Below are 25030 nucleotides of genomic sequence, written 5' to 3' on the forward strand. Positions count from 1 at the left end.
TGCATCAAATAGACGGATGGCATCTCAAACTCTGGGGCCTGATGCATTAAACTCTCTTCGTGTGCCACCCAATAAACCCATTAGTGCCACGGGCAGCTGCTCATAAGGACACTGGGCTTACCAAAGCAGATATAACGTTCATTTTCAGTCCACTGGACACTATTTGTTTGCAAAAAAAGGGATTTATTTTTCTATATAACTACACATTGCTCAATGCATCTTGGAAAACTTTGTGCAAAAAATAGAATTTTAAAAATACCGAGTGATTCTGAGTATTTCAAAAATGCTGCTATTTTTATTACAAGTTTACATTACAAGCATTGATTCATCGATTAATGCATTCTTAAGCTCATGAGACATACGTTAAATCACACGTATGTAGAAGAATACAAATGTTTCAAATTCGTACATATTGTACGCAATGGGTTTGGAAGTGACCGCTACATTCCCCACAATGTAAAAAGGAGAATGCATTGTTGAATCTAATCACGATCTCAAATTGTGACAATTAATCAAATTGCCAGCAGGGTAAATCAATATACCTCAAATGATTACAAACTGATAAGCACATTTTTTTACAAATAAAAACAAAAAGCCCCGCGTGACATTTTGAATAGGAACTATAGGTTTGAGATATTTTTACACGTCAGGACATTCATATTTTTTATATTTAAAAAACACCAACATGAATGTAAGCCCATTGTTTCTGCATGAAGCCTTGAATGGATGCTGTATGACTCCATGTAGCATTGTATCGTCCTAGTTAGGGTGAACAAAGGGTGGGGGCAAAGGCGCAGCCCTGCAATTGCTCGCCCACACCACCGCTTACGCAAGAGCCTCGACTAAAGGAGCCTCTAGAGCAGTGGTTCGTAACCTTTTTGGAGGTAGCGAACCCCACCAGTTTCATATGCGCATTCACCGAACCCTTATTAATTGGAAAAATAAAATATGATTTTTTCAAATTCAAAACATAGGTATATGTTTTACTAGTGCACGATCATATGAGTCGGGTGTGTGTCTAAACCTCCGCCGAACCCCTGAGACTGACTCACCAAACCCCTGGGGTTCGATCGAACCCAGGTTAAGAACCACTGCTCTAGAGGGTACTTGGCCTACTCTGCCACACCGGCCAAACGTGTCGGAAGAGACGCGAGTACCCACCGCTTTTGACACCGCCACGTGGTGCCCGCCACTCGTCGATCGGTTCAACGCGAAGACGAATATTGCGTTGTCTTCCAGCGATTTTTTCTTCAATTGATCACCGACCATGGAAGTGGGTGGGGGTGGCTATGATCATTTTTTTCCCACTGCCGGGTCGGTTGAAAGGAAGCTTCGAAAGGAACTCTCGGGACACGTGTCCTCCGGACAAAAACAACGCTGCCGTTATTTCCGCTTCGCGGCACGGCCACAATGGGAGCACGGACCTTATCTCTTGTGTCTCTTTCCCTCCCCTCGCGCCTTCTTTTCCAGAAGTATTTCACTTTTGAAAGCCCTGCACGCCCGAGCACACTATAAGGCAGCATCTGCCACAGCCTTTCAGTGGCATGACCGCATGTCTGAGCACACACAGGCTGGCATTGTTCAAACTTTGGGCACATTGTGATGGATTAAGGCAAGACGGCTCTGGCAGACTGCTGAAGGGCTTGGCCCTGATTCACATCTGTCCCCTTGGAACTCGCTTGTTGGAAATTTGTTCTTTACAGATTTAAAAGAGGATGCGGAGAGAATACGATGTACTCGCTTGTAAAAGACTCGATAATTTACCATTGGGAGTATATATTTTAATGTTGAGCAACATTTGTCATTTTAGTATCAAAATTACTTACTTGATGCAGCTATCGTGCTGTGATGGTTCCACCTGAAGACAGAAGCTTGTGTTGCCTCCAAAACGTCGTGAGAATAATTTTATTATATTTTATTATTATTATTTTATTATTTCCCTTCTACGTGACTTTACCGAAAGAACCAAGAAGATGAATCCCTGCAGTCACGAAAGCTTTAAATCGAAAAATTGTTGCCATTTGTTCGATAATGATGAGAAGTATTTACCCAGACTCACCGTGTCTCGAGGCTCTTCTTCAAAACGGTTCTCATGTGGGATGTTTGACCAAGTACCAAAGCTCAGAAAAGATAGATTCGAGAATCCACTTCTGTACTGCCACCTTCTGGCTACCCTGAAGCCCCATGCCTACAGCACCTGGCAAGCCCTGACGGTCACCCATGTACATATTGACCAGGCTCAAGTCTGCTTGGCTGCAGAAATCTGGTGAGATCGGGGGCATCTAAAGTGACGACTGTGTGTGATGAGCGTGCCATCCGCATATTTGTGACTCTTTGAAAACATAAACGTGAGTTTTGTTGTGCTAACAACATTGTTTATGAAACAAAATAAGAAGCAAATAAAAAACAATTTGCTCTCCAATACTAATATATGGAATAAAATAATTAAGTGGAGGTACACATATCCAATTGTAGAATAAATACAACTACTGTGCAATTCAATTCGTCTATTGTCAATAACATTTCCGCAAATTCTGCACGCTTTTAATGCAATATAACGGTATTTAATTTAGTCTCAACAAGGCAGCGACATTATTAGTGTGTGTACAAGAGACTGTATTAGCCAAGCGTGCCCCAGGCAGTATAAGCTCAAGTGCACAAAAAAACCACCTTGTACCAACCAATACTTACGAAATTACTCATATAGGATGCGCACACGACAAAGTAGAACATGCGCGCGATGATGCGAGCAGTGTTTCTAAGTGAATGATAACGATAATATAATCATCAAGCAGTGTGTTTATACAACAATAATTTAGAATAACATTGCAGGAAGAAGGCCCTGCCCACACCTTGCCAGTCATTGGGTTGTATGGCCATATTCTTAGGTTTTTTCGGTAAAGTCACATACCATATTAATAAAAAGTGTGCCGTACTTGGCCCTTCCCCTCTTCAACCATTATATATAAGGAGTGGTAGCTCTTGTAATCTCTCATTTACTTGATACAGCTGTCGTGGCTGTGACGGTTCCACCTGAAGACGGAAGCTTGTGTTGCCTCCGAAACGTCGTGATTTTTTATTTTTTATTTTTATTTTATTTTACTTTCATTAATTTTAATTTTAATTTTTTACCTACGTGACTTTACCGGAAAAAACCTAAGAATATGAATCCTTGCAGTCACGAAAGCTTAAAATCTAGAATTGTATGGCCATACTTCACCACGCTGGTTGGGGCAGGTTCGTGAAGCATAGGAGCCCTGGACTTGTTCAGACATTACTAGCCAATCGATGTTAGCCGTGACCAGGAGTTGAACTCAGGTGGTTCGGTTTGTGGGCAGGATACTACCCACTATGCCACCACTTCCTGCTTCATAGGTAACTCATATTAACTTTGAGATGTTTATTATATACTTATATACCTTTGCCTACCATAAACATATTTTTTTAAATAATGGAAAAAATTCCAGGAATTCTCAATCTACCGATCGATGGTCAAATGCCTCTCGATGCCATGGGGTTTTTTAATCATACAACACCAGGCTGGTCAGTGTGGGTTGATGAAGGACCGGTTCTCTTAGTGGTTGGCGCACTGCGCGATGAACTGGGCAACCAGAGCTGGATTACTGCCCATGGCACACACACACACACACACCTGCCATATCAAGCAATAATGTCTTCATTTGCGCCAGGCTGTCAAATCAGATGCCCTATCTGCACTATTGGTGCCAAGAAAATGTCGCCAATGAGGTTTATTTAGATTTAAGTACACTATGTATTGCTGTACCATACCATCCCTACATGGTGTTCCACGTTTCTCAACCACGCTTGATGAGAGGAGGTACGGTAATTAAATTACCAGCACTGCGATAGTAAATGTTTAACTGATCCCTATTGGCAGAATCCAGTATTTGTAATGACTTGAAGTTATTTCGTGTTTTTCCCGTTGAGCAATGGTAAAGAGGTTATCGTACTGCACTAGGAACCTGGCAACCCGAGTTCGATTCCTGACATTGGTGGCACTGTGATATCAGAAACGGCTTTGCCATTCCCCCCTGGCAATTACCATCGTGGTGAAGTATGGTTAAAACACCCCACGTGACGGACATGGCTTGAAAAGCCCTTTATTCATATATGGAATGAGCATGGATTTTGTAACTATTACTTTTTTATATTTTTCGTTTTAAGCATGCAGCTGTGTTCCTTCTCATGAAAAAGTTTACTTTGAGTAAAAGCTTAAATGCAGGAAATTGACAACTCTGTAGCCTTTGGCTTAAAACGACAAGTAAAAGGGCACGCGATTGCTGCGTTGCGATGTAACTGCGCCTTCGATGGCTCCTACATTGCCAGATTACTATTCTCGAAACGAGATAATGAACAACAGCGGCTGTGAAAGTGCACGTATGATTTGATGGCTTGGCCATGACACGCCTAAATATCTCAAGGGCACACCGACGGTTTGATATATTGGCGGTGAGTCGCTCTTGGCATTTATGCTGAATAAAGAAGTGTTTTCAAAATGGTGTCAAGAAAAGGGCATTCGAATGTGTTTGCAAACAAGACACGCAAGCTCTATAATTACCGCCTCTAGCTCTGGACAGTGGAGCAGCTGGCATTTCGAGCCACGGTTGCAAACCTTCTCGCTTGCGATCGCAAACAAATGCCCCCCTTAAAAAATGGCATGGTTTTTTCCCCTTCATCTGTCGTGCGACACGCGTTTAGCATATTAAATTACGTTTGACCTCTGCTGCCACGCAAGGGCCCGCCAAGACACAAAAATAGGTCTCGCGAGGTGGTGGGAACAAAAAGAATGCAGCTTTGCGGAATTTCCTTTTTGTTCCCGCTCTTTTTTTCAGTCCAGTGTCTGCAAAAATAAAAAAACACAAACATGGCCACGTATACCAAACCTCGGCTCTGCCGTAGATTACCATGGGCGAGATATCTGATTGAACCTGAACTCGATCCAAATTAACATCGCGGACTCTTAAGCAACACCGCGCGCTGCGGCTAATCCGCGATCCGTTACAAAAGGCGGTCGGCTCTCAACGGCGGGAGAGCTGCGAGCGCGACGTTCTAATCGTGCACTTTATCTCAATGAAACCAAACTCCTTCACGGCTGGCGAGCCGTCATTTCCCGGGAGGTGACGTCACTGGTCCCCTTCCCTCAAGCACACAGTCATTTGTATTCTAAGCCCGCTTCAGTAGGGGTAATCTCAGAAAGCCAACATCCTGCCATTGCTCTTTCCTCCCACACCCCCCCATCCCTCCCGTGTCGCATGTGGCCGACGCAAAACGTGGTGAACCTTTGCCTGCCCCGGATAAAAAGTATTTGAAATGGTGGCTCGAAAATAAAATGAATAAAACAGCGTCGGCAATGTCACGAATTGGGATAGCCTGAAGCTGTTAATTCTACAATTTCATTGCTTAATGAAATAAATTCATGGGATTACACAATCTGTTGGGTTGTGCGCGGAAATTGTGTACAATGCAGAAATGAACAAATGGCTGCGAGAATGCGTCGAGGCATTGTGAATGATCGGCGGTCGCAGGAATTTAAATCAATCACGATGGCTAATTTTGGGTTTTGTAAAATATGTCCTCACCGCTGTCAAACGCGCTGCCGCAAATAAACACGATGGTTAAGTCCACTAGGGTTTTCGACGTCTATTCAAAAGCTCCCGGTTTTTTTCAAGTCTCCAAAGATGAAAACAAAAACACACAATTGCAAATTTCAAACGCCCCTTAAATGTCTGGAATAGCCACACTGCCGCATAGAGATAAGCATAATTTAAACCGTCGCGTGTGACAAAATTGAGATTTAAAAAAAGGCAACGTTATTCACCACGTGACATTCAATCAAAATCCCATTTCCAGGTGTGACATCGTATTACGGAGAAAAAATAATGCTAAAATAATAATAACCGCTGCGTTTACATTCATCTTTGCAATTGAAACCAAAAATAAATGTCCCTCGCCTCTCACTTGCTCTTGTATAACGTAGTACAATGAGCTTGTTCATGAAGACGCTAACAAGCCAGATTCTGCTCCAGCAAAAATTTCCCGGAATATTGCCAATATTCTATTTCCACACGACAAATCAAATAAAAACAATTACCGCATCCGAATAACACAACAAAATACGCCATGCGATGATATGAACACCTTGTAATTCACCACGAGTGTCGGATGTTAACCTACATTATTATTGTTTTAATCCTGCTGACGTATATATATAAATTGGAATATACTGACTCATTCATGAATGTGGGCAGGTTCTTAAATATGTAAGCATCAGCACGGTGGGTGATAAATGGTTGGTAATAATCGGGTAGTCGGCAGAAGAAGCAATGTTTCCTATTGATTTATTGCAAAGAACCCGTGATAAAAATGTATTTTGTTGGTCATACCATGGTGTCTATGAGAGCATGTCTTCCAATTCATCAGTCCACAATTAACATCTACGCATGCTCATGGTGCATCACAAGCACCCATGCTATGAAATTCCCATCACGTTCAGATTATGTTGTTCACTCAATGTGTTGATATTAAAGAACAAAACTAATTAATATGGAGCCTTTTGTGAATTCACTGCTGATATGGATGGGTCATGGAGGTTGTGTGGCCACATTTCACTGTGCTGGTCAGTGTGGGCTGATGAAGCCGAAGGAGGGAGGGGGAGAAGGACTTGTTCAGATATCACTCATAGCGCTAAACACTGTGCCCCCCCACCCCGTTCCCTCTATACGTATATAGCACGATCAAAATCCAGTTTAAAAATATGTGGGGAGAAAAAATAAATGTACGTACAAAAGTGCAATATTAGCAGCATACAAAGCACTGATGACAAGGTGTGATAATTTCCTATCATGTGACTGCTAGGGTTACACTGAACATGCAAGCACAACAGGCTGTCTGAGCAGGTGATCAGCTGTGAGCGCGCTGCATGCACGCACAACAACGGCGATAAAACACGCGCGGAGAATCAACGAAACACAGCGGTGTGGACGGCATCGGTCCCGTTTTGAGATTGGAACGCATTCTGTCTCTCCGCGTGTTGATTTAATAGTCGTAGAACAACAACCACAAACAACAACCACCGTCGTTGTTGTTTTTATTTGGTTTAAATCGCAACCGAATAATTTGACAAAATATTGCCCATGTCCGTTTGATTAATTGAAACATATTATTGTTGTTAATCGTCAAAAAAAAAAAAGGAATAAAGACGTGCATTTATTTTGCGTAAAAATGCTGCAGCATATCACAGTCCCTTACATCTCCGTCTCAATTATTCAAATGCTCATGTGTAGTTTTTTTTTGCCTAGGGGTCCCACTGACAAGCTGTCCCTATGCAGCACAAGGTGACTTAGTTCCCGCCTACAAACGAGCATCTTTCCATTAGCGAGGGTGGGGAGGGGGGCGACGTTGCTATTCAGCTGAGGTTTTTGTCTGAATTTCCATTATATCTCTATAAAATGCTCAACGCACATCTGGTGCTCGAAGGAGCTTTTCGAGAATGTTACTCGGCGGGAGTATGTGGTTTAATTGGCCATTATTATTTAAATTATTTGGCTGCTATATATTCCCGCGTGATAAACCACTTCATTGAGCTATCATCTGTGGCCAGGCCGAGTCTGAAAAAATAAGCTATTAGTTTAGAGGGCTTTATCTGGTAAAATTAAAAGAGTTTATTATTTTGGTGATTTTCTCACCTTTTTTTATTTTTGTTCATTGCGATTTGTTGTACCGTTCTGACCCGCCCCGACTGGACATCTGTGAAAGAGCTTCCTAGCTCATCGGATTCCTCCAGTATAAGTACATATTCTGATGAGTCTCATCTTCACATTTGTTCTCAGTGGGGTAACATTCTGACACTGTTCAGATGAAACTCCTGCGCACACAAGAGGGCACTATGCTGTGGTCATGGATCAACTTCGAGCATTGATCTTGACTACCGTGGGTTACATCACCTTGCGGCCCTCGGATATGGACAATGCGTGCAGTTGACAGCCCCCTTTAAGGTGGTCGATTACATTTAAACGAGCAGCCATAAAGACAACAATGACACAACTGGTAGTGTTGAAGAGTTGAATGAAACCAGCTTTACACACAAAAAAACCCATGTCATTGGATTCCACTTTAAAAAGAGATCAAATTTTACTTGGGAAATAATTAAACGGTACAAATTGGAATACAGACATTTTCAAATTATCATACATTTAATGTGTCCGATGCGCTATTGTTTACAAAACTTACGCCCTTGAGCTCTGCTCAATGCACAACATTAATTTTATGGAATAAGCAATTCCCTTTGAGTGTGACACAAAATTAGACGGGCGCGGATAATCTATTCCAACGTTGCGCACACAAAGCAAGGGCAACAGACTAACGCACAGATCAATGAGTTTATTCCGTGAACCTTGTTGCCTATCGCCTCGAGTGATGCATCTGCTAGAACACTCTCTTCACGCCCCCCCCCCTACCCCCCTATAATCCCACATACTGTAATTGGGGACGCGCGTAATGATGAGTGCTACGCTTGTAACGGCGCAGTGATTCGTCAATTATGGCATGTCGATTCTTAAGTTTGTGATGCATGCATCAATCCGTAGGATCGACGATTATTTTTGTATTCATGCAATATGCAAATAATGTGGTACTGTTACGTTTAGGTGATAAATTACATTCAAGCCATTCTCAATCTACCAATGCATGAATGCCCTTCCACTCCATGTTGATCATGAGAGCTAGTGACCATATTTTACCACCCTGAGTGTGGGTTGGTGAAGGCGTCAACTCGTTATTTGTACGCAGTGCAGGGGTACAATGCAGGAGGACGGGACCTGTTTTGATATCAGTCACCACTGATGTTCAACATGGCCAGGAATCGAACTTGGGTTGCCGGCTTCATAGCACAGCATGCTAACAACTCGGTCATAAATCCAGCCTACATTTCATGTAGTAAACAACTGAAGAGATGGTAAAAAAGTCAAACAACTCATGAATCAAATCGCTCCGCAGAATTGTGACAATTCATCCTGTGTGTGTGTTGGGGAGCAGTCGTGTAGTGGTAAGCGCGCTGCTGTGCTACGAACCTGATGACCTGAGTTCGATTCCCACGATAAGGGGTCTTTGGGAGGTGGGGTAGTAGTGGCGAGTCGTTAAATGCCGAGTGAATACTTCTTCGCAGACCCAACACCACTGATGTATTATTCAATATCTGTGAAGTGCTAACTGCACCTTCAGAACGTATGTACATTGTTCATTGATTTCAAAGAAGGCAATGGTCTGCCCAGGACTGTTGTACGTAGGCGATTGTCGAACCGATATGGTAATTGCTATTTAACGGCAATGCGAACTGGGGCAGTTAACCGACGAAGCCCACCTCCGATGCCTTCGGGTGACACAATAACAACGATACAAAAGTCCCCATTATCTGAACATAGTTGGCAACTGGTTTTGGCGTCATGAAAGGGCAGGAGAATATTTCTGAAGGTGAAAATGAAAACGTGTACTGCATATATATTTAAACCCATCGCCACTCTCGATGTCTTGATAACGGGAATGGATAGAAAAAAGCCAAGGAAAAGCACTCAATGTATTATCGCGTTACCGTGTGTGTTGTACGAACGAAACATGAATATTTAACAAATGTCAATGAGACTTGCAGGGCATATTACCACGGCCGCGGCTATTTATGCACGGTGCTGTTGCTCACAAACATTGATTTAAAAGTAGCTTCATTGCCATTTGCATATCCAATAGTACACAGTAGGCACATTTAGTGAACGCGACTCAAATTCGCGAAATTATATTTTTCACATGTGTTTACATGGCAGGCAAAAAGTCGTGACCTTTTTAATGGCAACGCTCGTTACATTTTAACACGTAGGCTTTCGCGACCAATATTATTCATAATCAACGTTTTTGGGTTTAGATCGCGTTATTTATAAATGTGTCGTAACCCTCCACCACCCGACACGGCCAATCAGTAAAAAAGTGTCACGTTGACAAAAGACAAATAGTTCACTGCTTTAGCCCACCGGTGTGTTGAAGCGTGAAACCACAACATTTACAATTTGAGTTCGACGTTTCGCTGGTAATTGCATCCAGCATCATCGGGCAATTCGCCAGAATGGTGAGGCTCTGCTGTGTCTCCCGTTCTTATATAGAGCAGCAGCAGGGTGACGTCATCATTAACTCATTAACGTAACAACTGGTTACTTTAATCCAGCGCAAGCAGGCAAACTTGCAGGTGCATCATTTCTTCCATTGAGCCCTAGGTGGGCACACTTTCTGGTGGCACGCGTTGGTCGTAGCATCGACTTATTAGAGTGACTCAAAGGCAAAACTGGTGGCATGCTCACACGCGACGTGAGTGGCGCTGGGAACCTGTGAATGACACGGGAGTGAAGATCCAAAGCAAAATGTGTTGAAGTGTGATGAGCGCAACGCCCGCACATTTTATGCATTTCAAATTTGTTTGGCTGATCTTTTACGAGTCAAGACCTCCTGCCTTTGCTCACCCTAAATACAATCATTCCACCCGCTAGCTCAACGCACATGTTATTATTATCATTTTATCATATTATGTAAAGTACGTCTTTCATGTTTGCCCAGGCCTCTTTTCGCTATCTACATTGTTTGTGTGGCATGGGTCACTGCTACACAAAGGGAAAATGTAAACCACGTCCGGTGAAGGCCACCAATCCCAGTAAATGTGAAACTATCAAGGACATGAAAGGAAGGGAGGTCCCTGCATTCATTTGTTCTTTGATGTTGACGAACACACTGAGCACGTGTCACGAAATAATGGTCGTCTCTAAACGGTATTTAGTGCCCCAATGCTACGGAAGTATTGACACATTTCACAGCCAAATGGTAGGCATTCGGAAGGCTTAATTTCACACTCGATATTTCTGGAACATTGCTAGGCTGGCACGGCGTTGGCATTAACAGCATAAGGCACTACCACGAGAGTGCAAGGCGCACCTCTCCTTGCTACATTAGTAGCAAACTAATTGGCGCATTGTTTACGTGACGAACGTTACTGGCTGTGTCCGGTGGTGGAGGGTTACGACACATTCATTCTTACGCGATCTAAACCAAAAACCTTTATTATGAATACATTTTTGTACCGTGTATTTAAGTACTGCACCATCATTAAAGACATCTGGTTACCGTAAGCACTCAGAACAGATGTTTTTTTGCACATCACCGCACACGCCATCACAGTACCTTGAGGACAAAATAAGGCAAGGTGGATGTGGTGGGTTTGTTCCACGTGAAATTAAGAGAGTATGTATGGGAGAGACGTGGCATTGTGTTAGCATCTTGTTCTGCTATTACCTCGGTGACTCCGGGTTAACCGGCTTTCTAGGCAAGTGACACTATCTGGAACTACCCCGTGTGTCCCCTAGGTATATTCAGCATAATTGAGTGCTTGCTGCAGCAATACTGTATGTGAATAATAATATCAGAACTGGGAATGCTAAGGCTGCCAGGCACAGAGCTGGCCAATTTACACTGGCTCATTCATGTCGTACACCGACCTTAAAGTGTGCTTGATAACAGCACTCACCCCAACAGTGTATGCAGTATAACTCAGTTATTCAAATTAGCAATGTGTTCTTGCACAGTATATGTATACACACACAACAAGTATCAGGCAACAATGATAGGAATGAGAAAATATTGAACATAAAACAACGAAAACAAAATGTATTATCGGGATAATTTATATTCAGTTGTTTGCAGAGTATCATGAGGAACAGCCATTGTCAAACTACTCCTGGATAAATGCCTTCCCAAGTAGCCACTTCTCGTGGGTCTGTGATTATAATAATTATCTACCGAGCATGCGCGCCGATTTCATCGCTCCATATCGTCGGTGCAAGATGTCCCACTCGTAATTCAAGTCAAATAGCTTGATGATGAAAATAGCTTGGGTGTTGAAGGTGGCATAGTTTTTATTATTATTAATTACATCCAAAGGCATTATCGGTTCGGTGTCAATCTCATTTTCAACATTTCACTACTGGGAAATACGATTAAGAATTTCCCATACTGTAATTCTATGCATCGCCAGTTTTAGCTACACCATAACCGATCTGTAATTTTTTTAACAAATCTATAATTACCACAGGGCAATCGTTGTGAGCAAAGATAATGGAAATACAGAAAAGGTTGCAATTTAATGTGAATGTTAACAGCAAGACTGTCTATCACCCATATACCAGTGGTGGCACATGGGTATTCCTTACATTTGTGAATCTACCAGTCGTGCTTAATTTCAGCCAGAAAATTCCAATCATGTTTTCCCAGGAATTAGTTTGGCACCCCAGATCATTTTTTTCGTAACTTTTATCAAGCTGGTCATAGGATTATATCAATATAGAGAACAATAATGTAAGATTATTATGGATAGGCACACCTGTACTCTAGTGGTAGTGCCTTGTGCCGATAATCCCTAATCCAATGCCAGCCTAGCAGCGTCCCGGAAAATACCTCGTGAGACATCAATCCCTGCCGAGAGTTAGGCTAAGAGTTAGGGCTTTATATTGGCCAAAGTTTTGAAAAAAAGCATGTGTCATCTAGACCTTGTATATAACGAGGAATTTTGTAACTTGCTCACGTAAATTTTTTTTTAAACAAAGCACCGAATCTTCTTGGTTCTTTCGGTAAAGTCACGTAGAATGGAAATAATAAAATAATAAAAAAATGTACATAATAAAATAATTCTCACGACGTTTCGGCCACAACGCAAGCAGCCGTCCTCAGGTGGATAACAGGTCTGTCGAGAAGACAGAGTCTGAATGACACACCCCAGGCTTGGAGCGTCTATTTAAGCTGGGATGGAAAAGCACCGAATCTCAATCTACATATGGATGAAGGCCTCCCCATGCCAAGTCAATACTTCACGCTGGCGAATGTGAGTTTGTGAACGGTAGGAGAGGGCAGGGACGGTTCTGATGTGGCACCTGCCACTGATGTTAGCCTTGGTCGGGAATCGAACTCGAGTGCCCAGGTTCACGGTGTGGCGGTGCACTAGCCAACCAGTGCCGGTGTTCCGAAGCGCAATCTAAAAAAAAACTGTGCAGCTGCTGTCGTGATTGACTTAACAAATTTTTTTTAAAAACCTCTGAAATGGATTTAATTGGAACGTGACAGTTCGCGCATGAAAATGATTCCATTGTTATGACATTTCGCAAACGAACGAATGTCATGTTGACAAACATGACGGCGGGTATAATATGCTGCACAACAGTTACAAACCAAGTTTACGATCTCGAATTAAGTTGTCCCAGTCGTGGTGGCGATGGTGGTGTCGCCGTTATTGAGATGCGGTGAATTCACACGCTGAGCATGCTCGAATGTCATGATCGGGTCGGCCGAATGTGATGACACACGATCCGACAATGAATTGCGCTACATATTTAACTGCACGCATACATATACCACCTCTATTCAGAGAGAGAGAGAGAGAAAGCCATCGCATTACGCATTTTTTGACATACCCTCAACTTAAATCAGAAATCCAATGCGATAATGAGAAAATCTAATTGTAATTTTGACACGTCCATTGTGTATCCTATTAGAAGAAACACACTCGGTTGAACCGTCATCACCGCTACCACCACAATGCACGCACTAACGCGCCGACGAACACAACGCGTTCTATCTCGACCGCAGTCATCGTCGTCATCATCAACCGTGGTCAATCCACTGCTGAATGAAGGCCCTTCCCCAAGCCGCTTCCGCCCCCACATTTCACGACCCTACCATGTAATAAAGACAAAGACCTCCCACCCCCTAACCCCGTGTAGCCTTCGCAGACTGTTGGGGCAAGTGCTGTTAGCGAGCACCTTCGAGGGCCGGCACATCATCATAACAATCCACCCAAGCACCCGCACATGAAACTGATTTCAGCGCTCCATCTTCACAGTGAACGCACCCCGAGGGGCACGTTGTCCACACAGTAGATTCCACCACCACCGCCACTACTATACAATCGCGGCACAAACAACATACTTGCTCCGACCTATTGTGGTGGCACCTTTGAGCACAAAAAAACGGGATTCGACCGAAACGCAACAACACATGCACGCGCGTCTTACCGTCAGTCAGCAGGCGCTGCTAATACAGCTCGCGGTCGCTGTGCACGTCAGCGGAGGCGCGTCTGCAAGCGACCCATGCCGTCTCCTCCTCCTCCTCCTGCTCCTCTTCCTCCGCTGCTGCTGCTGTGCCGATGCTGCTGCTGCTGTGCGCGTGCATCACAGGGGCGCGCTTCTGCTGTCCGAGACGGTGATGTCATTCCGGATGTGCAAGGGAGCGCGCGCGCGCGTGTGCGCACTCGTAGTCTCGTGCGCACACGCGCATGATAAACATCCACAAAGGCAATGATCCCCCCCCCCCCCCCGTATTGCCTTAACAGGGACAAGCCATGTAAGCGAGTAGAAGCCCCATGGATGCTTTGCACGGCACACGACGCGGTTGGGTCGGCCAGCAATCGCTCCCGGCCGCCTTTGTCTCCCTAGTGGCGATGTTTACGCATAGCAGCAGATGAGGCTGAGTTGATAACACGATGTAACACCATTTTGTTCCTGGGTAGTTAGTGTTATTTCGTAATTGCTTATGCCTAAAAAGTATAGAAAATGGCTATTATTCTCCACAAACTTTGCTTTTGTGACCAGGACAGTGATATTTTGAAATTTACCTATTTTCAATGAGAAAACTGGCGAATTTGTGTCTTTTCGTTCACATAAAGTCAGAACAAAAACAACATATGAATCAAAATTAACATGTATTTATACTAAAGTAATACAAAAAATTACTACAAAATATTTTAAGTGAGTAGTTTTTCGAAATTTACGATAATACTGTAAATCTATTTCAAGAATAACCCCCAAATGTAGTCTCCTATCATGTTCTCGTTATACCGTCTTTGGTAGCGACATTGAAAATCCAAAATATCCTGGTGGAAGCGCTCGCCTTGCTCCTCCGGGTACGCTCCCATGTTCTTGAATTTATCAAGATGAGCGTCAAGGATATGGACTTTGAAGGACATCCTACAGTCCATTGTGCTGTAGTACTTCACCAGAGTCTCAATCAGCTCCACATAGTTTTCGACCTTGTGATTGTCCAGGAAGCCACGAACCACTGTGACAAAGCTGTCCCAAGCCACTTTCTCCTTACTAGTGAGCTTCTTGGGGAATTCATTGCACTCCAGGATCTTCTTTATCTGTGGTCCGACGAAAACACCGGCTTTGACCTTTGCCTCAGACAGCTTAGGGAAGAAGTCTTGAAAGTACTTGAAGGCTGCCGACTCCTTATCTATAGCTTCGACAAATTGTTTCATGAGGCTCAATTTGATGTGCAGTGGTGGCATCAGCACCTTTCCTGGAGTCCACAAGTGGCTCCCACTTGACGTTGTTCCTCGCCATAGAGAACTCGGTCCGCTGTGGTCAATCCCGCCTGTGGTAGTGCGCCTTGGTGTCCCTGCTGTCCCAAAGGCAAAGATAGCAGGGAAACTTGGTAAAACCGCCTTGGAGACCCATCAGGAATGCCACCATTTAGAAGTCTCCGATGACCTCTCAGCCATACTCATCATACTTCAAGGCGTCCAGCAAGGTCTGGATGCTGTTGTAATCCTTTTTGAGGTGCACCAAGTGAGCCAGGGGAAGAGACAGGTACTTGTTCCCATTATGGAACAGCACGGCTTTGAGGCTCCTGGATGAGCTGTCAATGAAGAGGCGCCACTCATTCTGGTTACAGGCGATTCCGATTGCCTCGAACAGACTGGTCACATTGTGGCAGAAGCAGAGCCCATCTTGACGGGTGAAGAAGCTACAAAAATGTTGGTGACCTCGTCCTCTGATCTGTGACTTGTACACTTTCATACAACAAGTTCCACTGCTTGAGCCTCGACGTCAAAAGCTCGGCATTGGACTTGGTGAGACCAAGGTCTCTGATCAAGTCGTTGAGGTTTTTTTGGTTGGGGTAGTATGGGTTTATCTCCTCAGCTCCACCTCTGAAATTGTCATCTGGATCTACAACGTCTTCCTCACTCTCTGACTTGCTGCTCTCTTCTAAAGACGGCTGTTCTCTCTCCGCAGAAGTGGGTACGTGGAGCTCATGGCAGCGTGGCACCGGGGCGATGGATGAAGGAAGGTCCAGATACGAATAGCAGGTGCATTCTTGCCAGTCCGACGTTTGGAAGGGCCCACCATGCAGAAGTAGCAGTTTCTTGAGTGGTCAGTGGGTTTCCGCCAAATTCTTGGGATAGCGAACTTCATGGCTCTCTTTTCCCCTCTGTACCATCCTACAAAAATACGTCTATTTCACTCATGACTAATGTGTATGAGAGTCTCGCAACATTTTTCATACGTGATTTTTTTTTCAATAACATCGAAAATTGCAAAACATTTAAAAATTTAAAACTTTTAAAAATTTGAACACATTTTTTAACGTAAAATTTCGAGCAACAATTGTCCATCTTACCTTCCAGAGTGTTTTTTGCATTGCACGCAGATGAAATGTGCCTTGTAGGCCTCACACATCTTAGCAGATGCTTCCACAGAGTACTTTTTCGCTCTTGTCTTGATAAATTGGCCACAAATATAGCAAAATGCGTCTGCCGGATGCTTGCAGCCTCTAAATGCCATCTCAGAAAAATGCAGATATGTATCCACTTTGGCAGCTTGAACTAAACCGAACTGGTGGGCTTAAGGCCCCTGTATTTATACTACTATTTATATTACTGGAAAGTTCTAGAATGTTCTGGAAGTTACTCCAAGTTTACTCAGCACTGAATCTATCTGAAATGTTCTGGAAAATAGGTCAATTTCAAAATATCACTATCCTGGTCACAAAAGCAAAGTTTGTGGAGAATAATAGCCATTTTCTGTACTTTTGAGGCATAAGTAATGAGGAAATAATACTTACTACCCAGGAACAAAACAATTGTTACACAGTGTAATAGTCATGCGCTAACCGCTGCACCACCGTTCCCCACTACATACACACAAAAACAAATATCTCTCGTATAGCCTTAACAGACTGTAGGGTCAAGTGTTGTTACCGAGCACCTATAAAGGGCTCGCACGGCACACGAGAGGCTGGGTGGCCAGCACCGCCTCAGTCTCCCCAGTGCTGATGTTTACACACCGCACTGAGTTCTCATTAAAGGCTGAGTCAACCAAAGAGAGGCCTAGGTCCAGTCCAGATATTCGCCACAAGTTAATGGCTGTGAAGGGAAGTGGAATCGAACTCGGGTCGACGTGTTTAAAGTCCAGTGCGCTAACCACTGCGCGACCGCTTCCCAATCACACTCACAAAAATACCCCGTATAGCCTTTGCACAGATTGTTGGGGCAACACACATACACGCGCGCACTTTGTCAAATAGAATCACGTGATCGCGTCGCAGCGGCCGGCCACAAGTGACGCCTTTGGCTAAAGAGCCTGGTTTATGAAAAATGTTCATGGAAAATTATCAGATTATGCACATTTACACATGTATTGAGTCAGCGTGCTGATAACCCCCTCCCGCCGCCGCATGTCATAAAATGTATATAATTTAAATTTTTAAACTCATTCCTGCGGAGGGAGCTGGTAGGAACGTTGGGTTGCTAGGTCAATGGCCAGGGTCAACGGCGGCGTGGTGTATTCCGCAAATATGGCCGACTGTGAGGGCGGGCACAAGCCGGCGTGAGTAGGTTAGACGTTGAGTTTTATAAGGGCACCACGGGGTGACCAGCCCCTCCTCACCCAGCCCCACCCCTCCCACCCAGCCCCACCCTCCCCACCCAGCCCCTCCCCACCCTCCCCACCCAGTCCCTCCCCACCCTCCCCTCTCTAGCCAGCCCCACCCCTCCCATTTTTGGATTCACGACGGACGGACGGACACAATAATTCCCTGTGGGCTGGTGGAACCAGGTGGTTCCTACCAGTATTAACATTGTTGAAAGTTACGATTTTTCAAAGACAATGCATATACAGTATTACCCTAAAGCATGTTTTTGTTTGCATGTTCACCACAAGCACGTGTGGTTAATAGAGACATGATTCCTAACAAAAGGTTTCTATTTGGTGTTTGAACATCTTAACGTCTGTTTTTATTGCCAGAAAGGGTAAAACCTTTTCTTATTTTTCCATACGATTTTTCTCTTCATCGTGAAACCGAATTAAAATTTCGTACATTGTATTCCACATTTAGGCATCAATTTAACTTGGTTAAAGGGTTGCGCACATTCATATTTTTAATAAGACGAAATGCGAGATGCCACCCACCACCTTGTGTGTAGCTGAGCTCACACTTGCATCACGGTACCGTTGATGATTTCAGAAGGGTCGAAATAACTCGTGTCGTTGCACAAGGATGTTTGGGGGCTTGTTTAAAACGTGTTTCAGCCACACACACATACACACTGTGAAGCATCGCCTCCCCGTGGACACGCGAATAGTTCAATACAAGCGTGTTGCAAACCAAAAAAACACCTGCAATTCCACCAGGCAAAGAAGGCCATTAACAGTTGTTTCGTGAGACATGATATGACAGTACTGAGAATCCAGGTTTAACACGTAGACTTTTATGATTGAGTATTCCCCCACCCCGCCCCCTTATATTCATGGTGACTTTTCACCAGGTTCACCGTTTTCTTCCCACGTGAAGTCAAACATTAATGAATGCCATTCATGCCCAACATGCCAATGTAGCAGCACCCTCCTGAATTTTTTTTAAAATCTTGAGGCTCATTGAGGTTTTCCTTGGTAAATGACACGCGTTCCATATGTGCCGCCACTGGGTCTTGGACAGCTCACGCCATTCTTGGGTAATTTTATTATGGAGGTATCGGCTGACTGTTGAGCTTTAATCACCGTATATCGTGCAAATTGCCTACGTGGGTTGTACCATAACCTGCAGGTTATTCACATATAACGTAAAAAGAAACTCATTCGCAATGTCTTCCAAAATGCGAAATTGCCACGGAAATTGAATTTTATTATTACAATGTGTGTTAAAAGCAGGTAAATTAGTGGGCCATATTCTGCACTTGGAAAATAATCCTTAATTTACTGATGTCGAGGCAGTGTTGATAATGGATCAAGACCACTATCTTTGGCAATTTCTGAGTTTATAATTATTCACATTAAGCGATGTTCCATCCACTAATTAAAAGCAGTTCTACAATATAATTATTATTCTGGGATTACATTTTCGTCGCCTGTGACAAATTCACCCGGAATGTGCCCCACCTTCTCATATCTCAGAAGCTAAGCAGGTTTGAGCCTGGATAGTGTTCAGATGGGTGATTCTCCTCGGGCTTCTGGGAGGGTGTGAGGTGCAGTACAGTACTACAACATCCGTTATTATACAGAATTGTACTTGTGTCTCCACGTCGATGCGATCTTCGCCATCCGTACGGACCAGCGAGGTGAAGAATGGTGAAACACAATAATGTGTGAATGGTAAAATAACCCCTGCGACCTGAAACCCGTACAAGGCCCTCACCCAAAAGTGGGTTGAGATTCACGGATGCACCTACGTATAATTGCAGCGTGCATTTCGACCTTTGTCGTATTTATTGTCTGTATTACTCCTTGTACGTGGAGGACTCATGGTCCAAAAACAAATTCTGATTCGACTCAAGAAATCGCAACTAGGTCCAGGCTTGGCTTGCTTATAAACACTTGTGCCTGGAAATAAAATGCTGGTTCAGGAGACGCATAGGCTAAAGAATCTGGATTTTGTTCAAAACAAATATGGTAATTAAACAAACTCGTGAATGGTGCATTTAGAGTTGACGTGTTTAGACAAATGCTTGCTGATTAACACAAGTCCGTGAAGGCCAGTAGGTCGCTGGACTGATCTTCTTTCACGCGGAGATAAGGGGAGGTCATTTATTTTATTTGCTGTGCTAAATAGTAAGGACATGTGCATCAGCATCACAATGGTATGTCCTTAAACCATTGTTTAAGGACATACCATTGTTTAAGGACAGGCATAAACTGTTATCTATTTGTAGAGTATAATGCATTGTAAAATCAGCTTCTGGGTCAGGGTCTTCCCCACGCCGTGCGGGTCGTGCGGGGTTATTTATCCATACGTGTACATCATCAAGGTGGTCATTGCAGATTTATGAGGGGGAGAAAATAATAATGCTCTGGCCATATTACGGTAAAAATAATAGCCTAGTTTCTGCACTGCCCTCTGCTGACAACGTAGCCTCGCAACAATATTGATCCATTACTGTATAAACTGTTCCTTGCTCAAATGAGTGTAAATGTCCCCCGTTCATAGTCCTCAAAAAACATTGGTGAGAATTCCACATTCCTATGGCGGAGTGTAGTCTTTCCGCAGGACAACCACAGTTGACTTAAATTTCGATGTAAAGCTTTCGTGACTGCAGGGATTCATCTTCTTGGTTCTTTCGGTAAAGTCACGTAGAATGGAAATAATAAAATAAAAATTAAAAACGTAATAAAATAATTCTCACGACGTTTCGGCAACAACGCAAGCAGCCGTCCTCAGGTGACTCTACCGAAAGAACCAAGAAGATGAACACAGTTGACTTCTCCACGATGTGGCGCAATATATATTTTATCGACCTCGGATGGATGATGGGCCGAGTCAACCAATCTGGATTTGATAGGTGTGTAACGATTTCACAATGACCACGACACTCACAATAATGCCAATTTTTTTTATTCTGATTCGAATCTCGACGTTGAATTAATCGAATTGCCTGATAGGTGTGTGTGTTAATGGTTTCGTGGGGAGTGGCAGTGTAGCGCTTGGCGCGAGGCGTTACGAACCCAGCCACCCGAGTTCGATTCCCACTCACGGCTAAGGGGCCGTCCATAAATGACGTCACGCGATTTTAGACGATTTTTGACCCCCCCCCCTTCGTCACATGGCGTCACAAAAAGTCAGACCCCCCCCCTCAAATATGACGTCACAAAGCTCTGCCCGCCCCCCCCAAAAAATATAAACATGCATCAAATCGAATTACCGAAAGAACCAAGAATATGCTTCAAATCGCTTTAAACTATTGTCATTGTAGTGCGTATTTAATGTGGCGCTGCACTCTGATGTTGTAGGAGAAAACATTTATTAAAAAGTCTATTTAATTAAGTGGAACGTGTTGTCTATATTTATTTAAAGTTGCGCATTTTTATGTGACGTCACATTTCTCACCCCCCCCCCCACATCGTCACAAATGTCTGACCCCCCCCCCCACCCCTAGGTGCGTGACGTCATTTATGGACGGCCCCTAACACCGGTGACGATTATCTGAACCGGTCATGGGCCTCCCTGGGTCGACTCAGCCTCAAATGACTACGCGGTGTGTAAAAATCATCGCCACTGGGGAGACAGCACTTGCCCCCAACACTGTCAAAGGCTATACGGGGGGTGGTGGAACCTTTGTCTTTGTTTATGGTCGTGCAGCCACCCCAAGCACACTCGGCTGTTGTCATCACGTGCTGGAGAACAGGGGGGGGTGGTCACGGCCACTGCACCCACGTGCTCCTTCCCCACGGCCAATTGCTCTGCAGGGTGAGCACGTGACTTCCCCCCCCCCCCCGTTCGCCGCAGCGATCCCAATGATACGTGGCCGGAGTGGGCGTAGCCGGCGGGAGGAGGAGGGGTGGGGAGTAGGGGGGTAGGGGGTTGAGAGAAGAGGGCGGTGAAAGGGGGTGGGGCCTTGATTGTAACGGGCGGAGCTTGTTTGTAAAGTAGGCGGGGCTCTGTGGAAAGAAGGCGGGGTTAAATTTTGATTTAAAGCTTTCGTGACTGCAGGGATTAATCTTCTTGGTTCTTTCGGTAAAGTCACGTAGAAGGGAAATAATAAAATAATAAAAATAAAACATAATAAAATAATTCTCACGACGTTTTGGCGTTGTCTGTCTTATCGACAGACATGTTTTTACCTGAGGACGGCTGCTTGTGTTGTGGCCGAAACGTCGTGAGAATTATTTTATCATGTTTTACTTTTATTATTTTATTATTTCCATTCTACGTGACTTTACCGAAAGAACCAAGAAGACTGCGTGTGTGGCTTAGAAATGAAAATGTATGATAGGTGACGTTTCAGGCAATGGCCCTTGATAAGAGTTGGAGACTGCACTTTTCACCATTTTACACCATTAAAAAAATGCATGTTTTCTGATGAACAGTTCTAAAATTGATATACAAAGTTTGCATAATTGCTTTACAGGCAAACTTTCAGTCTTTTGATTTAAAGCTTTCGTGATTGCAGGGATTCATATTCTTGGTTCTTTCGGTAAAGTCACGTAGAAGGAAAACACTAAAATAAAAAAAATATAAAACAATAAAATAAAATATTGCTGTGATTTTCACACCTGATGATGATTGCTTGTGTTGCAATCGAAACGTCGTGAGAATTTTATTGTTTTATATTTTTATTATTTTTTTGTTTCCCTTCTACGTGACTTTACCGAAAGAATCAAGAATATAAACTTTCAGTCATCAAAGTTACGAAATAAATTCATCTGTTCTGAAAGTAAAACCATACTATCCTGTCAAACGTTGCAGGCACATTACACCGTGGGTGGATATGTTGAAGTGAAATCAATGAAAGCAACATTCGCAAATATAGTAGTATTCAAAACAATTTAATCAGGAAACTTTTTGAATGTACGATTAAATTATTTTTCGATCAGAATCCAAAGTTTATTTTTTGCCAAGTGCAGCCTCCAATTCTCTATCTGGCTGGCCTCTCTTTACGTGCTATGGAGCAAGGCCCATAGTCCGAAACGTCGCCTATTTATATACATATAGTTTTGGTGATCTGTGTCTAACGCCTGGCACTCTACGCTGTGTGTAACGTGGATTTTCATGCAATTTTTTGCATTAATTTACACCAAATGTGATAGTGTGCAGAATTTTTTTTTAATGAAATAAATGAAATACAATCTTACAATTTTTGTCTATTTTCATGACATTAATGTTTTACTAACCCGTCAATTACATTTGTAGTTTAACATATTTTTTTTTATCTTAAGACCACAACAATGTTATTGACGAACGCACGGTGCAGTGCAGTTTAAAGTCCGTCCAAATTAGCATAATGAATTCATGGGCGTGCTAAAAAACGATATGCTAATTTTCGATTTAAAGCTTTCGTGACTGCAGGGATTCATCTTCTTGCTTCTTTCGGTAAAGTCACGTAGAATGGAAATAACAAAATAATAAAAATAAAACACAATAAAATATTGTGGGTTTTTTTTTTCCATTCTACGTGACTTTACCGTAAGAACCAAGAAGACGATATGCTAATTGCTAAGCCGCGTTTCGCCACGGGATGGGCGTGGCTTAGGCGAGAGGGGGCGTGCCACACATGAGAGTGGGCGTGCCACACATGAGAGTGGGCGGAGCCTCCCCCAGCACGGAGACCCACAGAGACACGCGCGCGGTGGGCTGGCCACGTGTGCGTCAGGGCCAACGGGCTATGGTAACGACGCAATGTGTACACCACACACACGCTACAAATATAACACAACACAATGTGTAATAATCGTTGTACGCGATAACAATTGTAAGCGGGATGTGTCGGGGAGGAGGTTACGTCATGACTTTGTAATGACAGCTGTTCGTGTTTAATGTAAGCGAGCACCTGTCCGAATGGGCGCTCTCATTCCTACCCCTTCCTCCTCCTCCTTGTGTCCGGGTCTCTTTCGTTCTCATTATTCTCTCGCCTCGTTGCTGTCGTACAGCTGCCGTGAGATTTACCTGGCCTGAGGGAGTGGTAAACGGTGGTGGTGGTGGTGGTTGTTGTGGTGGTTCGGGGTGGTGGGTGATGTTTTTGTTCAAACGATGTTTGCCAAGGGCGTAACGTTTATAATGCGTGATTTAACCGAGAGGGATGTAGAGACGCGCCCGTGTGTGTGTGTGTACGAGGTGGTGTATGGTGGTGGTGGTGGTGGTGTGTGGTGTATGGTGTTGTGTGGTGGTGTATGGTGTTGTGTGGTGGTGTATGGTGGTGGTGTGTGGTGTTGTGTGGTGGTGTATGGTGTTGTGTGGTGGTGTATGGTGGTGGTGTGTGGGGTTGTGTGGTGGTGTATGGTGTTGTGTGGTGGTGTATGGTGGTGGTGTGTGGGGTTGTGTGGTGGTGTATGGTGGTGGTGTATGGTGTTGTGTGGTGGTGTATGGTGGTGGTGTGTGGTGTTGTGTGGTGGTGTATGGTGGTGGTGTATGGTGGTGTGGGGGGTGAGCGGTCGCGCTCAGCTGCGCTACGAACCCGGCGACCCGAGTTCGATTCCCGCTCACGGCCAACACCGCTGACGTCCTGGGCCTCCCCTAGGCCGACTCGGCCTTAATTGAGTTACCTGGTGCGGTGTGTTAGCATCGCTACCGGGGAGACAAAGGCGGTCGGGTGCTGGCCCACCCGTGTATAGTACTGTACCGTTCATATGTGCTCGATAACAGCGCTTGCCCCTACAGTCCGCTTAAGGCTGTTCCATGGATCAGTCTTTTTTTTGGTGTGTTAACATCACCGGTACGATGTCACACAATGATGCTACTGGGGTGTATGCGGATGCCAGTATATCAAATGGCATTTAAATGTTACATTGTACAGTATATGATATTGAAGGACATGGTTGGTATACAAGTAATATGATTATTCAGTGGATCAGAAAAAAAATATTGATATGCATTGCACATACTGAACGTACTGAATGTATGTGCAAACACAAGATGGCTTTGTACACTCTACGGTACAGTACAACCTGCAGTATATGAAGGTGATGTCACGATATGAAGTGATGGCGTGGCCGATGTGGTTACTATTTGACCGTACACACTTGATCAGTGCTGATTTGTTGAGGCAGAGGGAGCTGCTTGGCGCTTGGGAATCTCTCATCCGGTCATCCAGCAGCGATATAACCAAAGGACAGAACATCGGATCGCGTGGCTTCTTGTGGTATTGTGGATATGAGACCCATGCGTCTGATGTTGGGTCGTTAATGTACAGAGAGGGGGCTTTTAGCTGCCCACTGCTGTGGATTTGTCC

General features: G+C 44.1%; 3 protein-coding genes across 4 annotated transcripts in view; 2 read left to right on the forward strand and 1 right to left on the reverse strand.

Annotated features, from left to right (window-relative positions):
* Window positions 1-16664, reverse strand: part of LOC133345544 (receptor-type tyrosine-protein phosphatase alpha-like) — a 104784-nt gene extending 88120 nt beyond the window's left edge. The window contains exons 1-2 of the mRNA XM_061556419.1: window positions 16495-16664; window positions 14112-16315 (exon numbers count right to left, since the gene is read on the reverse strand). The gene's annotated coding sequence lies outside the window, so the exon portion shown is untranslated. The remainder of the gene's footprint in view (window positions 1-14111; window positions 16316-16494) is intronic.
* Window positions 1-25030, forward strand: part of LOC133345555 (conopressin/neurophysin-like) — a 559395-nt gene that overhangs the window by 126622 nt on the left and 407743 nt on the right. The window lies entirely within an intron of this gene.
* Window positions 23371-25030, forward strand: part of LOC133345545 (ATP-dependent RNA helicase DQX1-like) — a 33158-nt gene continuing 31498 nt past the window's right edge. The window contains exon 1 of one of the 2 annotated variants that reach the window (XM_061556421.1): window positions 23371-23470. The gene's annotated coding sequence lies outside the window, so the exon portion shown is untranslated. Of the gene's footprint in view, window positions 23471-23493; window positions 23621-25030 lie in introns of those variants that run through there. The other variant, XM_061556422.1, reaches the window with a different exon arrangement.

This window comes from Lethenteron reissneri, chromosome 22, assembly GCF_015708825.2.
Source record: "Lethenteron reissneri isolate LAM-NWPU_2019-01 chromosome 22, ASM1570882v1, whole genome shotgun sequence".
Lineage (NCBI taxonomy): Eukaryota > Metazoa > Chordata > Hyperoartia > Petromyzontiformes > Petromyzontidae > Lethenteron > Lethenteron reissneri.